The sequence below is a fragment of the Macaca fascicularis genome, chromosome 1 (genome assembly GCF_037993035.2).
Source record: "Macaca fascicularis isolate 582-1 chromosome 1, T2T-MFA8v1.1".
Lineage (NCBI taxonomy): Eukaryota > Metazoa > Chordata > Mammalia > Primates > Cercopithecidae > Macaca > Macaca fascicularis.
Window position 1 is genome coordinate 214,950,669 of NC_088375.1, and position 15,967 is coordinate 214,966,635.

General features: G+C 44.1%; 1 long non-coding RNA gene across 2 annotated transcripts; it reads right to left on the bottom strand.

Annotated features, from left to right (window-relative positions):
* Nucleotides 1-12,014: 12,014 nt before the first annotated feature.
* On the bottom strand, nucleotides 12,015-14,767 carry LOC123570234 (uncharacterized). 2 transcript variants are annotated; one of them, XR_006694291.2, is made up of 3 exons: nucleotides 14,714-14,767; nucleotides 14,214-14,541; nucleotides 12,015-14,068 (listed from the first exon to the last, which is right to left on the bottom strand). It is a non-coding gene; the product is annotated as an uncharacterized lncRNA (long non-coding RNA). The 2 variants fall into 2 exon arrangements; XR_006694290.2 differs by having other exon boundaries at nucleotides 12,015-14,113.
* Nucleotides 14,768-15,967: the final 1,200 nt, after the last annotated feature.

The following is a 15,967-nucleotide window of genomic DNA, read 5'->3' on the forward strand; positions in this document are numbered from 1 at the left end:
TTCAAAGGGGCCATGGGGACATGTGTAGGGCCATGGCAGTGGGTTCTGCAGTGGGGAAGAGAGACTGGACTCAACGGCAGATACAATAAGAAAAGGCAGGAATTCATAGCCAAGGAGCAGGGTGGGGTCTGAGGATGAGAAGTTAACCAGAAGACACATCGGGGTCGTGGGGGGTTGGGAGACTCTGGCTAAAGCGATCCCCCAGGATTCCTGCTGAAGGCAGGTGGGTTCCTCAGACATCACCTGGGGGCCATGGAGGACGAGAAACCCAATCAGATATGGAGGACAACATTGGGGATTCTACCTAAACCAACTTAGCACGGTTGTGACATTGCCAAATTTGCCCTCGTAGGGGGCACAATTATCTGAGGGAGAGCCTTCGGGGCCTGGGCTTTGTCAGCACCGTTTGCCTTTTTTGAAGGGGGGTGGTGTGTATGAGAAAGATGGGGCTGGAGAGAATCCAAGGGAGTGTGAGCTCTGGGAGCCCCTCTCAGGGCTGGGTCACCTGGGCTGAGCCTGGGGGTTTGAGCAGTCGCATTGATAAAATATCCCATGCCAGCACCCCCACTTCCCTGCTGTGAGGCCTTGGTACGAGAACTCCCTTCCCTGGTCTCTGAGTTCTCAGATGTAAGTGCACATAACAAGGCCTCACCGAATGAGGATGATGTTCATACAAGTTGGGTGTCATGTGTCATGTGGTGAGTGGGGGCAGGTGTAGGTGCCCAGTTAAAGATCTGATTGTTACAAAGTAGAGGCCTAGGCACAGCGTAGTCACTCACACCTGCAATCCCAGCACTTGGGAGGCCAACACGGAAGGTTTGCTTGAGGCCAGGAGTTTGAGACCAGCCTGGAAAACATAGTGAGACCCCATGTCTACAAAAAACTGCAAAGTAGGGGCTGACCTCCAGCCTTGGGGAGAATTGAGATACTGGGAGGAGACAGCAAGGGAGGCAGAAGAAGAGGACTCTTGGAAGTTGACATTGCAAATAATCCCCTCACCTTCAAGTTGCCCCATCTCTCTCAGTGTCCTCGAACCTGCCAACAGGGGCAGAAGAGACCCCTGGGGCTTCCCTTCCTGCCCCTAGCTTTGCCAGCCTCCTCTTCTGGCTATACCAAACCACAGTCCACATGTCATCCCCGTCACCCAGCCCCTACCCTTCCTCTGCCCAGCTTCTTCTCTGTGGATCCAGGTCCGTCTCCTCTCCAGGAAGTTTTCCTGGAAAAAACCCACTGCATCCAATCACAGGTCCTTGCATGGGAGGGTGTTTATTTGCATTTGGTGATGCATTCCAAAACATATACAGGTGTTGCTAACTGTATAGGTTTCATGTTTTGGTTTATGAATCTTGACACTTCCTTCAGACTGGGGATCCTGGAAGGAAGAGGCCTTTGTTTCTTCCAAAAGCCTAGGGCTTCCCCCTTGGGGCAAGGCTGCATCTGCTTCATCAGACTGGGAGTGATTGGAGAACAAGACTAGTGTCTGCCTTCACTTGTTTGCACAAAGTTTGGCTTCTATCTTTGCCTCCATTTTCACAAACACCACTTAATGATGTCACCACATTCCAAAGAAGGAAGAATGGAGAAATAAGGCCCAGTATGTCCAAATCCTGAAGATACAGCCTCCAACTTGCAGATAACTAGAGCCACTCCGAGATAGGTCGAGGAGGCCAAGGCTGGGGCCGGGGACCCCTGAGAGCCTCTGAGCAGCATCACTGCTACTTTTCTCAATTGGAATTCCCACCGGACATGCTGGTTGGGCTGGTCTTCAGAGAGGCTTGATCCTTGAGGAAGAGGACGGGCTCTTCCCTTTCCTTCTACCATCCCCCTACCAAGCTCAGGGTGCTCAATAGCGAGTCAATAATAAACTGGTTGATCCAGTAATTCCACTTCTGGGACTGCAAACCAAATGCCAACTTGAGTTGCTCCTAGAGACAGAAGAGGGACACTGAAGGGGTGTTTACTTGATGCTCCCCCCACCCCATTAGAAGCAACTTAAATTAGGGGTTCGTTAAGCAAATTATTAGTCATCCATCCATAATCATGTTTTCAAATAATATTTATGATACAAAAAAAAAACACCCTGTACTACAAGGTAATAGCATTTTCAAAAAGGAGTTGGTGTACACAGGTATAAAAATTTTCTAGAAGGATGCAATGTCAAAGCATTAGTAATGGACATCTTGAGACAGTGGAATAACTGGTGGTTTTTATTTTTTTATTTGTAATTTTTGGTATTAAAATGAGTGTAAGAATACATTCAACAACTACAATAAAATGGTCAATTTCCTCAAAAGACACAAAGTTACTCATCTGGAAATAGCTGTGTATCTATGAAAGCCACTGAATGCATAGTTTAAAACCTTCCCACAGACAAACTCCAGGTCCAGATGGCTTCACTGGTGAACTTGACCAAATACTTAAGCAAGAAGAAACACCAATTGTATTAGTTTGCTAGGGCTACCATGACAAAATACCACAAATGGAGGGACTTCAATAACAGAAATTTATTCTCTCCCAGTTCTGGAGTCTGGAAATCCAAGATCAAGATGCTGGCAGGGCTGATTTCAATCTGAGGCCCCTCTCTGTGGCTTGAAGATGCCACCTTCGTCCTGTGGCCTCAAGTGGCCTTTCCTCTGCGCATGCACATCCCTCGTGTCTCTTTGTGTGTCTAAATTTACTTATCTTATAAGGACACAAGTCATGCTGGATTAGGGCCCACCCTTGATTCCACTTAATCATGTCTTTAAAGGCACTATCTCCAAATACAGCCATATTCTGAGGTACCAGGGTCACAGCTTCAAATTACACATGGGGGGGGGGGTGGGAAACAGTTGAGCCCATAACACCATACACAAATTCTTCCAGAAAATTTAGATAAAGAAAGTGCTTCCCAATTCATTCTACTAAGCCAACATTATTCTAATACCGAAACCAGATAAGGACATTACAAGAAATGAAAACTACAAGACTACGATTCCTCATCAACATAGATAAAAAAAATTCTTAACAAAATATTGGCAAACAGGCAAATGCTGGTAAACAAGAAAATATACCATGACCTAGTGGGGTTTATCCCAGGAATGAAAGATTGGTTTGCATTAAAAATCAGTCAATGTAAATATACCATACTAACAGACTAAAGAAGGAAAGCCATATGGTCATCTCAACAAATTCAAGAAAACAAAACAAATGCCATTTGACAAAATCCAGCATCCATTCCTGATTTAAAAAACTGTCCACAAACAGACAGAATGGAACTTCCCCAACTTGAGAAAGGACATCTACGGCTGGGTGCAGTGGCTCACGCCTGTAATCCCAGCACTTTCAGAGGCCGAGGCTGGCGGATCACCTTAGGTCGGGAGTTCAAGACCAGCCTGTCCAACGTGGTCTGCTCTCTACTAAAAATACAAAAATCAGTTGGGTGTGGTGGCACAGGCCTGTAATCCCAGCTTCTCAGGAGACTAAGGCAGGGAAATTGTTTGAACCCGGGAGGCGGAGGTTGAAGTGAGCTGAGGTTGTGCCACTATACTCCAGCCTGGGCGACGTCTCAAAAAAAAAAAAAAAAAAGAAAAAGAAAAAAGATAAAGGGCATCTACAAGAAACCTGTGGCTAACACCAGGTTGAATGGTACAAGACTGAATGCTTTTCTCCCAAAGATTAGGAAGAATGCCCACTCTCATCACTTCTATTCTATATTGTACTGGTGATTTCAGTTAGTGTAACAGCCAAGAAAAGAAATGAAAGGCCTTCAGATTGGAAAGGAAGAAGAGAGTTGGTGTCTATTGGCATCAACATAATAGTCCATATAAAAAATCCTGTAGAAGCTACAAAAAACCTACTGGAACTAACAACTGAATTTAGCAAGGTTGCAGAATATAAGACGAAAATATGAAATAGTTGTAATAATTGTACTTCTACATACTAGCAATGAGTAATTGGACACTGAAAGTTTTTAAAAATACATTTACAATAATATCCAATAATATGAAATATTTAGGGATAAAATTGACCAAAACATGGATACTTGTGCATTAAAAACTATAAAATGATGCTCAGAGAAATCAAGGAAAACCAAAGTAAATCAAGGGATACGTCATGCTTATGAATCAGAAGGCCCAATAATGTTACAATGTCAATTCTTATTTGCTCTATAGTCAGTGCACTCTCAATCAAAATCCTAACAGACTTCTCTTATAGAAATTGACAAACTGATCCCAAAATTCATATGGAAATTCAAGGGATCTAGAATAGCCAAATCAACTATAAAAAGATTAACAGTATTACAGGACTTATACTACCTGATTTTAAGACTTATAAAGTGGGCCAGGTGTGGCAACTCACACTTGTAATCCCAGCACTTTGGGAGGCCAAGGTGGGAGAACTGCTTGAGCCCAGGAGTTCAACACCAGCCTGGACAACATAGCAAGACCCTGTCTTCACAAACAAACAAAATAAATTAGCATGGCTTGGTGGCACACACTTGTAATCCCAGCTACCCAGCAGGCTGAGGCAGGAGAATTGCTTGAGTCTGGGAGGTCAAGGCTGCAGTGAGCTATGATTGTGCCTTGTATTCCAACCTGGGTGACAGAGGGAGACTCTGCCTTAAAAAAAGTTACTGTAATTGAGATAATATGATATTGATATAAAGATAAATAGGTCAGTGGAACAGAATAGATGATTAAGAATCAGACTTACACATGTGGAAAATTTATTTTTGACAAGGATGCAAAGGGAAGTTCATGAAGAAATAACAGAATTTTCAACCATGTCGCTAGGCCAACTGACTATCAACAGAAAGAGAGAGAAATAGAAAGAAAGGGAGAGAGGAGGGGGAAGAGAAAGAAAAAAGACAGAGAAAGGGAGAAAGAAAGAAACAGAGGGAGGGAGAGAAAGAAGAAAGAGGATGAGAAGGAAAGAGGGAAACAGAACAGGGATCAGGGGAGGAAGGAAGGGAGAGAAAGACAGAAAAGAAATAAGAATTTCAATTCATACCTCTAACCATATACAAAAATTAACCAAAACTCATCATAGTGCAAGGGTGCTAAGACAATTCAATAGGGAAAAATGGTATTTTCAACAAACATTGTTGAGATAACTGGATACCCATATGCAAAAGAATGAAGTTGAACCCCTTCTTTACACTACATATAAAAGAATGAAGTTGAACCCCTTGCTTATACCATATACAAAAGTTAACTCAAAATGGATCAGAGACCTAAACGTAAACTATAAATCTTTTACAAGCCTGGGCAACATAGTGAGACCTCATCTCTGCCAAAAAAAAAAAAAAAGAATGAGCTGGGCATGGGCATGTTGGCACGTGCCTGTAGTCCCAGCTATTCAGGAGGCTGAGGTGGGAGGATGGCTTGAACCCAGGAAGTCGAGGCTGCTTTGAGCTGTGATGGTGCCACTGCACTCCAGCCTGGGCAGCAGAGTGAGATTCTATCTCAAAACAAAAAAAACAATGGACTTTTAGGCTGGGTGCGGTGGCTCACACCTGTAATCCCAGCTCTTTGGGAGGCCAAGGCGGGCTGATCACTAGTGGTCAGGAGTTCGAGACCAGCCTGGCCAACATGGCAAAACCCCATTTCTACTAAAAATACAAAACATTAGCCAGGCATGGTGGTAGGTGCCTGTAACCCCAGATACTCGGGAAGCTGAGGCAGGAGGATCACTTGAACCTGGGAGGAGGAGGTTGCAGTGAGCCAAGACTGCACCACTGCACTCCAGCCTGGGCAACAGAGCAAGACTCTGTCTCAAAAAAAAAAAAAAAAGAAGAAGAAGAAGAAAAGAAAAAAACAATAAACTTTTAGAAGAAAACATAGGACTAAGTCTTTGTGACACTGAGTTAGCAACAGTTTCTTAGTACATCAAAAGTGCAAGTGACACAAAAAAGATAATTTGAACTTTATCAAAATGAAAAATATGTGTGCTGCAAACTGTACCATCAATAAAATTTAAAAAAAAAACAGAATAAGAGAAAATATTTGAAAACCATATGTCTGATAAGGAACTCGTACCTAGAATACCTAAAGAGCTCTTATAACTTAGCAATAAAAATATTACAACCCAATCTTTAAAATAGGAAAAAGATTTAAAGACATTTCTCCAAAGAAGATAACCTTATGACCAACAAGCATGTGAAATGATGCTCAGCATCATTAGTCATCAGGGAAATGCAAATGAAAACCATAATGTGATACCACTTCACACCCACTAGGATGGCTGTGATCAAAAAGACAGATGATACCAAGAGTTAGTGAGGAGGTGGAGAAACCAGAACCCTCATACATTGCTGATGGGAATGTAAAATGGTGAAGGCACTGTGGAAAACAGCTTGGCAGTTCTTCAAAGCATTAAACATGGAGTTACCCTAAGACCCAGTAATTCCACTCCTCGGCATATACCTGATATGGTTTGGCTCTGTGTCCCCACCCAAATCTCATCTTGTAGCTCCCTTAATTCCCACGTGTTGTGGTAGGGACCCAGTTGGAGATGACTGAATCATGGGGGCAGATCTTTCCCGTGCTGTTCTCGTGATAGTGAATAAGTCTTATGAGAGCTGATGGCTTTAAAAAAACGGGAGTTTGCCTGCACCAGCTCTTTCTTTGCCTGCTGCCATCCATGTAAGATGTGACTTGCTCCTCCTTGCCTTCCGCCATATTGTGAGACCTCCCCAGCCATGTGGAACTGTAAGTCCAATAAACTTTTTTCCTGTACAAATTACTCCGTCTTTGGAATGTCTTCATCAGCAGCATGAAAACGGACTAATACAATACCAAGAGAAATGTCTCTATTTTAACACTTTGCATTTTTAACACTTTCGCATCCACACACAAAAACTGTACACTAATGTTCATAGCAGCATTATTGATTATAACCAAAAAGTGGAAAAAACCAAATGTCCATGGACATTTGGTTGATGAATATAGTATATCTATACAAGGAAATATTCTTCAATCATTAAAAGGAATAGAGTAGTGATACATGTTATAACATGGCCAAACCTTGAAAGCACTATGTTAAATGAAAGAAACCAGTCACAAAAGTCACATTATCACATGATTTTGCTCTGTGAAATGTCCATAGTAGGCACAGCTGCAGAAACAGAAAGTAGATGATGGTTTCCAGGGGCTGAGAGAAAGGAGTGTGTGGTGACAGGGATTGGGGAATGACTACTGATGGGTAGCGTTTCTTTTTGTGGTATCAAAAGTGTTCTAAAATTAGAATACTTGCAAATGGTTGTAAATGGTTGCAAAACTATGGATACACACACACACACAAAAGCCCATTGAATTATACACTTGAAATGAATGAATGATATGGTATATTAATATCTCAATAAAGTTTTTTTTTGGTTTTTTTTTTGTTTTGTTTTTGTGTTTTATGGTAGAGATAGGGTCTTGCTATGTTGCCTAGGCTGGTGTCTAACTTCTGGGCTCAAGCAATCCTCCTGCCTGCCTCGGCCTTCCAAAGTGCTGGGATTACAGGTGTGAGCCACCATGCCCAGTCAATAAAACTGTTTTAAAAAGTAGAATATATTATTCAACCTTAAAAAGGAAGGAAATTCACCATACAGATGAATTTTGAGGACATTGTGCTAAGTGAAATAAACTGGTCGGAAAAGGTCGTGATTTTACTTACACAAGGGACTTAGTCAAATTCACAGAGACATGAAGTAGAATGGTGGTTGCCAGGGGCTGAGAGAAGGGGAGAGTGGGGAGTCAGTATTTAAAGTGTACGGAGTTTCAGTTTTGCAAGACTAAAAGAGCACTATGGATGGATGGTGGTGATGGTTCCACAACAATGTGAATGTACTTAACGCCACTAAACAGTACACTAAAAAATGGTTAAGATGGTAAATTTTATGCTGTATTTGCCACAATTTAAAAAATGAATATTTAAAAAATGGATCATAGACCTAGATATAAAACCTAGGCTTATAAAATTTCTAGAAGAAAACCAGGGAGAAAATTGTGACCTTGGATTAGGCAGATTCTCAATATAACACCAAAAGCACAACGCATAAGAGAAAAACAATCAGTAAAGAGGACTTCATAAAAATTTACCTTCAGGCCGGGCACAGTGGCTCACGCCTGTAATTTCAGCACTTTGGGAGGCCAAGGTGGGTGGATCACCTGAGGTCAGCAGTTCAAGATGAGCCTGGCCAACATGGTGAAACTCCATCTCTACTAAATACAAAAATTAGCCAGGTATGGTGGAAGGTGCCTGTAATCCCAGCTACTCGAGAGGCTGAGGCAGGAGAATCGCTTGAACCCAAGAGGTGGAGGTTGCAGTGAGCCGAGATCGCACCATTGCATTCCAGCCTGGGGGACAAGAGGGAGACTTCATTTCAAAAAAAAAAAAAGAAAATATAACTTCTGCTCTTTCAGACATCCTGTTAAGATAGTGGAGGCTGGACACGGTGGCTCATGTCTGCAGTCTCAGCACTTTGGGAAGCCGAGGCAGGAGGATCACTTAAGCCCAGGAGTTTGAGATCAGCCTAGCCAACAAGGCAAAAACCTGTCTGTACTAAAAATACAAAAAATTTAGCCGGGCATGGTGGCATGCACCGATAGTCCCAGCTACTTGAGAATATGAGGCACTAGAGAATCACTTGAACCCAGGAGGTGGAGGTTGCAGTGAGCCGAGATAACACCAGTGAACTCCAGTCTGGGTGACAGAGTGAGACTCTGTCTCAAAAAAAAAAAAAAAAAAAAAGGTAATGGGAAAACAAATCGCTGAATGGAAGAAAATATTTGCAAAGCACATATCCAATAAAGGACTTGTATCCAAGATATAGAAAACCACTGTCAATACTCATTGATAAGAAAATAAACAACCCAATAAAAAATAAGCAACAGATTTCAACAGACGCTTCACTAAAGAAGGTATACAGATTGGCAAATTAGCACATAGCATCATTAGTCATCAGATAAATAAAAATTAAAAACATGAGATTCTGCTGAGCACCTATTAGAATGCTTACAATTTAAAAAGACGGACCAAATCAAAATTTAGTGAGGGTGTAAAGCAATAGAAACTTACCTACACTTGTGGTGGGAAATGTAAAATGGTACAACCACTTTGGAAAACAGTTGGGCAATTTCTTATAAAGTTAAACATGCACTTACCTTATAACACCCAGTCATTTTACTCATTGGCATTTACCCAAAAGGAAAAAAAAAGCATGTGTTCATACAAAGACTTACTTACAAGTGTTTATAACAGCCTCATATTCATAGTAGCTCAGAACTACAAACAACCAAGTGTCCATTAACTGAAGAAAGGAAGAACAAACTACGATGACTCCATCCAACAAAATACCATTCAGCATTAAAATTCAAGCAGCAACACGAATGAACCTCAAAAGCATTACGCTAAATAAAAGAAGCCAGATACAAAATCCTACAAATTGTGTGATTCCATCTATTTAAGATTCTGGAGAGGGCAAAACTCACCTACAGTGACTAAAGGGGACCAGTAGTTGTCACTGGTCTGTTTCTGTCACTATCATGCAAATGCTTGACAAATGTCATATATTTGTAAAAATCCATGAAACTTCAAATGGATGTATTTTATTTTATATAAATTGTACCTCAATAGATCTTGTCTCAAAAAAAAAAAAAAGAAAAAAAGCTCTAAAATTAGATTGTGGTGATGGTTGCAAAACTGTGAATCTACAAAAAAAATTTTTTTATAAGAAACAATTTCTACATTTATAACAAAAATATTTAGATAGTGACCATTTCACCAAATATTTCCTAATCATTAAGCTGTTAACTCTGGAGAGGGATGCATCAAATGTCATTTTATGTGTTATGGAGTTGTTTTATGGAGGTGGAAACTGAGGCAGCAAGCTGGGAAGCCATGTGTCTCAGCCCCATGAACCAGGGAAGACCTGACTATAGGCGGCTCCCTGAGGACCAGGCCAGTCCCTCCGAGCAGGTCTCTGTCCTGCAGGGATCGTGTGTGCATACCTGGGGTCCAACCAGAGGGGAGCAAATAGAAGAAAGAGAGCAATGACCTACTGGCTGCTCACCTCCTCCAGGAAGTCTACCGTGTATTCATTATTTTCTCTGGCTTCTCTTCCAACACCTGCATTAGTTTTCCAGCACCGCCATGACAAAGTCCCACAAACTGGGTGGCTTACACGATAGAAATTTATTTTCTCACAGTTCTGGAGGCTGGATGTCTGAGAGGAAGGTGTCAGTGGGGCTGGTTCCTTCTGAGGCTTCTCTCCAAGCTTGTTGGTGGCCACTTTTTCCCTGTGTCTTCACATGATCTTTTCTGTGTGCCTGTCTATGTCCTGATCTCTTCTTCTCATAAGGACACCAGTTATATTGGATTAAGGCCCACGCTAGTAACTTCATTTTAACTTAATCACCTCTTCAAAGGCCCTATCTCCAAATGCAGTCACATTCTGAAGTATTGGGGGTTAGGACTTGAACACATCGATTTGGAGTGGGGGACACATGGGCTGTGGTGCTGCCCATGACAATACCATATGGCTCCTGACTGTGGGCCTCTTGGGGGGAAAAATTAGACTTAAGGTGAGAAGAACGGGTTCTGGTCAGTCCTTGGTTAGAGACCCTTCTTTTTGGGATATCAAAAATGTTCTAGGCCTGGTGTGTTGGCTCACATCTGTAATCCCAGCACTTTGGGAAGTCGAGGCAGATGAATTGCCTGAGCCCAGGAGTTCAAGACCGGCCTGGGCAACATGGCAAAACCTCATCTCTACAAAAAATACAAAAATTAGCTGGGTGTGGTGGTGCATGCCTGTAGTACCAGCTACTTGGGAAGCTGAGATGAGAGGATTGCTTGAGCCCAGGAGGTTGAGGCTGCAGTGACCCGAGATTGCACCACTGTACTGCAGCCTGGGTGACAGAGTGAGATCCTGTCTCAAAAAAAAGAAAAAGAAAAATATTCTAAAATTAGATTGTGGTGATGGTTGTGAAACTGTGAATCTGCAAAAAAAAAAAAAAAAAAAAAAAAAAAAAAAAAAAATCCAAAAACCAAAAACCAAAAAACAAACAAACAAAAAAAACCCAACAACATTGAATTATACACTTGAGTGAATATCTCAATAAAGCTGTTTTTTTGTTTGTTTGTTTGGGGTTTTTTTTGAGACAGAGTTTCGCTCTCATTGCCCAGGCTGGAGTGCAGTGGCACAATCTCAACTCACTGCAACCTTGGCCTCCCAGGTTCGAGAGATTGACCTGCCTCAGCCTCCTGAGTAGCTGGGACTACAGGTGTGCACCATCACACCCAGTTAATTTTTGTATTTTTAGTAGAGATGGGGTTTCACCAAGTTGGCCAGGATGGTCTCGATCTCTTGACCTTGTGATCCACCCGCCTCAGCCTCCCAAAGTGCTGGGATTACAGGCGTAAGCCACCACGCCTGGCTGACACAGCTGTTTTTAAAAACAGATGATATGACTCAGCCTGAAAAATGAAGGAAATTCTGACGTATGCTACAACACAGATGAACTTTGCGAACATTGTGCTAAATGAAAGAAGCCAAGTAGAAAAGGAGAAATGCTGTATGATTTCACTTATGTCAGGTACTTAGTCAAATTCATAGAGACAGGAAGTAGACCCTGCAGAGCCCCACCAACTTCATCTGCACTTGGAAAAACAGTGCCCAAAATATAAAATGTGCTTCGAGGAGCGAGAAAGATAGAAGGTTCTGTGCGTGCCCAAGTGCTATTATTTCCTGTGGAGAGGATGGTGGACCCTTCCAGGCTAACCCTTGTGCCAGATCTCATGAGGCTGTTAGCCCCTATGGGATCATATTAACAGGGAGAAATGGCTCTGTACCACCCACGTAAGTCAGCCCGCCGGCCCTCCCAAAATAATGCCTTGCCATGTCAGCTGAGCATCTCCAGAAGCGTCTCGGGAGCCCCAGCTGCTCGTATCCCTCTGCTCTGCTCCCCTGCTCCCAGTGTTGACATCCACTCACAGCTACTCATGGAAGCCTTGGCACCCACAGAGATTGGGCCTACCCCATTCCCTCAAAGCTGGAGACTCTTGAGGTGCCAGGAAAGTTACCTTGCCTTCCAGTGTCAGAGCCATACCACGCTCTGCACGGAAAAGGTGCGTGCCCCCAGTCCCATCCCACGCCACAGTGACACTCTATCACCTGTGCCTTGCATAGCCCCTCTTGGTGACCAGAGGGGTGCCAGGAGGTTCTACAGGCTTCTCGCTGCAGGACTCAGGCCAAACCCACCAGGCAATTATCTTGCTGTCCACAGTCAGCCCTCCATTCCAACTCCTCAGGCAGGGCAACCCACTTCCACGCAAATCAGTGTGAGCCCCTCGCCTGCACCCACCGGACAGGCCACAGACTGTCTGCACTGCCCAGGTCCCAACCAGCTGGAAAGGTGTCTGGTCACTCTGAGGACACTGTAAGTTCTTGGTGGGCAGGGCCTTGTCTTGCTCCTTCGTCTCTGCTCCCTGCACAGTGTGCTGAGTCTGGCTAGGGCTGGCACAGAGTAGGTGCTCAGGAATGTCCGTGGAATGGAATCATGTGCTGGGCTCCTGTGGGGCTTCCTGGAAGTGTGCTGTTTGCCTCCCATGAGCTAATACTAATAACAACACCACCCACCACCATTATTGAGTGTTTCTTCGGCACGAAGCACATTGCCAAGTGCCGTGCATGCCCTACGTCTAGGAATCCTCATAACAATCCAACTAGCTGGATATTATCAGTTTTCCCTGCCCCGTGTAACAGATGACAAAACAGAGCGGGAGTCAGGATCCATGTCAGGTCTGACCCCCAGGCCTCCTTCTGGATGCCCAGACTCTGTGGCCTCCCACCAGATGTGGCCTTTATGAAGCAGCAGGGGGCTGGGCTGGATCTAAACACAGGAAAGAACCTTCCAGCAATGACCGTCTGGAAGCTGCTGGGCATGGGGATTTCAAATGATTTTGAAAGTGCCTTCTCGTGACCACTGGCCCGGGAATCCCCCCATTGCATGTGACCAGCTTTGTGTTATTCTCAGACAAGACTCTCTGGGCTTGACGTGCAGAAAGAGGGCAGTTTGCCCTGCCCCTTGCCTGAGTTTGAACCCTAGACTTTTTCCTCCTATTATTGGCCACTTACCATGTGACAATCACGCTACCTGTAATCATGACAAGAAGCCTAAAGGAGATGCATCACTGGTGCCATTTTCCAGATGGGAAACTGACGCTCAGAGAGATGAAGCACTCGGATCAAAGTAACACAGTTATTAAACTAGAAGCCAAAGACAGAGCTTTCTGATATCAAAGCTGGGGCTTTCTTTCTACTACATGACCTTGGTTGTTCATAATCTGGAAGGGTATCTGATAATCCGGAAGGGTGTCCAAAGGACTTCCTGCTGAAGTTTGAACCTAATTTTTTAAGAGACAGGGTCTCAGCTGTCACCCAGGCTGGGGTGCTGTGGTGCAATCACAGCTCACTACAGCCTCGAACTCCTGGGCTCCAGGGATCCTCCTGCTTCAGCCTCCTGAGTAGCTGGGACTGCAGGTGCAAGCCACCCTGCCTGGCTAATTTTTACTTTTTATAGAGATAAGGTCTGGCTATGTTGCCCAGGGTGGTCTCAAACTCCTGGCCTCAAGTGATCCTTCTGCCTCAGCCTCCCAAAGTGCTAGGATTACAGGCACTACAAGAAGAAATTAAACCATCATCATCATCCTCATTATTATCATTTGAATGCATGGAAATGTAACATATATCCAAGAAAATGCACAAACTTTAGTGAACAGCGGGATGAATTATTGCAATGTGAACACACCCATGTAACCAACACCAAACAGATAACATCAGCAGCACCCCCTGAAGGAAGACCTCTAGTAACCCCCTCTAATCAGCATGTACAGCTGTGGGGAAATGCTGCCCTGACTTGTGAAATCACACATGAGTTTGACTGTTGTGGAACGTCGTGGCAATGCAGTCTCTCTCACACGCTGTGCTCTTTTGTGTCTGGCTTTATTTTTCATTCTATGCTTGTGGGATTCATCCATGTCCTCGTGTGTCACTGTGGTTTGTTGACATGACTCTACCACCACGGGTCTCTCCATTCTGCTGTTGACAGGTGTTTGGGGGGATTTCAGTTGTTTAACCCACTTCCTTTGGTTCAGATGAAGAAAAGTGGGTCACTCTCCCACAAAAGCTAATCTCTCCCTCCTCCCTCTTCCCTGCCCTGGGGAAGCGCTTCTCCTTTGCTTACCTCCGATCCTGCAAACCTTTGGGAGTTTGGAGGTTCATTTCAGATACGCTCTGGCAGGCTGTCATGGTGGATGGAATCCAGGCAATGGGACTCTTCTGGTCAATAGGGCTTTGTAGGGGAGGTCTCCTGCCACGGGCTGAGAGGATATGCTGTCACCTCGCGGGGGTATTCTTAGGAAGTGAGAAAGAGGGTCCACTTTCTTCAGGTATGCGGTGAGAGTGGGGGCAGCCGATTTCTAGACTCTGCCAGCTCTTCTGGCTTCCACGACTGTCTATGCTGGGCGGGTAAGAGAATTCGTATGGCAGAGCTCCAAGATACAGTGACTCATCTGTGGAATGGAGATTATGACAGTACCTACTTAGATTTATTATATGTGGAGTTCTTAGGGCAGTACCCCCAATACAGTAAGGCGGGCTCCAGCAGAGCTGTGGTCTAACCCAAACTCTGCCGTGTACCTGCTGTGTGACCCTGCTAACCTCTCTGAGCTCCAGCTTCCTCACCTGTAATATGGGAATAGCAGTGTCTTCTTCGTGGCTGTGAAAATGAAATGAGCTAAGAACTCAGGGCTTGACACACAGTAGAAACTCAGTCGGCAGTAGCTATTTTTAACAGAGTTTCCCCTCCCAGCATCTGATAGCCTTCCTGCTCCCTTCCACCCTCCACCTTGAGCGCTTGCCAGGTTGTGGCCTAACAGTATCATCAGTGTTTTTCTGACTGTTGCCAGGGAAGTAAAAACACACAGACTTGCTGATGTCCCAAGAAACAACCAGGCCCAATAGATACTAAGACCTGCTGACGGGCAGAAGTAAGGGGGTTTCAAATTCACATAGATTTTCAGAGAAAGAAAAAGGCATGAAAACCTTTATATATTCATCCTCATTGTTAATTATTCAAATGCAAATTATACAATGCCTTTTTTTCTTGAGACAGGGTATCGCTCTGTCACCTAGGCTGAACGAAGTGCAGTGGCATGATCGTGGCTCGCTACAGCCTCAAACTCCTGGGATCAAGCAATCCTTCTGCCTTAGCCTCCTGAGTAGCTGAGACTACAAGCCCACATCACCATTCTTCTTCTTCTTTTTTTTTTTTTTTTTAAGAGATAAGCTCTCACTCTGTCACCTAGGCTGGAGTGCAATGATTCGATCTCGGCTCACTAAAGCGTTGACCTCCTGGGCTCAAGTGATCCACCCACCTCAGCCTCTCAAGTAGCTGGGATTACAAGCACACAAGACCATGCCTGGCTAATTTTTGTACTTTTGTAGAAACAGCTTTCACCATATTGGCCAGGCTGGTCTCGAATTCGTGGTCTCAAACAATCTGCCCACCTCGGTCTCCCAAAGTTCTGGGAATACAGGCATGAGCCACCACGTCCGACCTCCCAGCTAACTTTTAAATTTTTAGTGGAGATGGGGTTTCACCATGTTGCCCAGGCTGGTCTTGAACTCCTGGGCTCAAGATCCACCCATCTCAGCCTCCTAAAGTGCTGGGATTACAGGTGTGAGCCACCACACCCAGCCTCCAAAAATCTTTATGTCTTCTCACCTAGAAATTTCACTTCTGAAAATCTATACTAAAGAAACCATCAAACAATAGAAAAACGCCCAGTAATGACACAAACGATGGAATTAGTAGATGGAGGACATTGAAAGTTATAACTACAGTTGTTCTCCTTTATCTTCGGGGGATACATTCCAAGACCCCCAGCAGCTGTCTGAAAGAATGGATAGGACCCAACCCTATATAGACTATGTTTT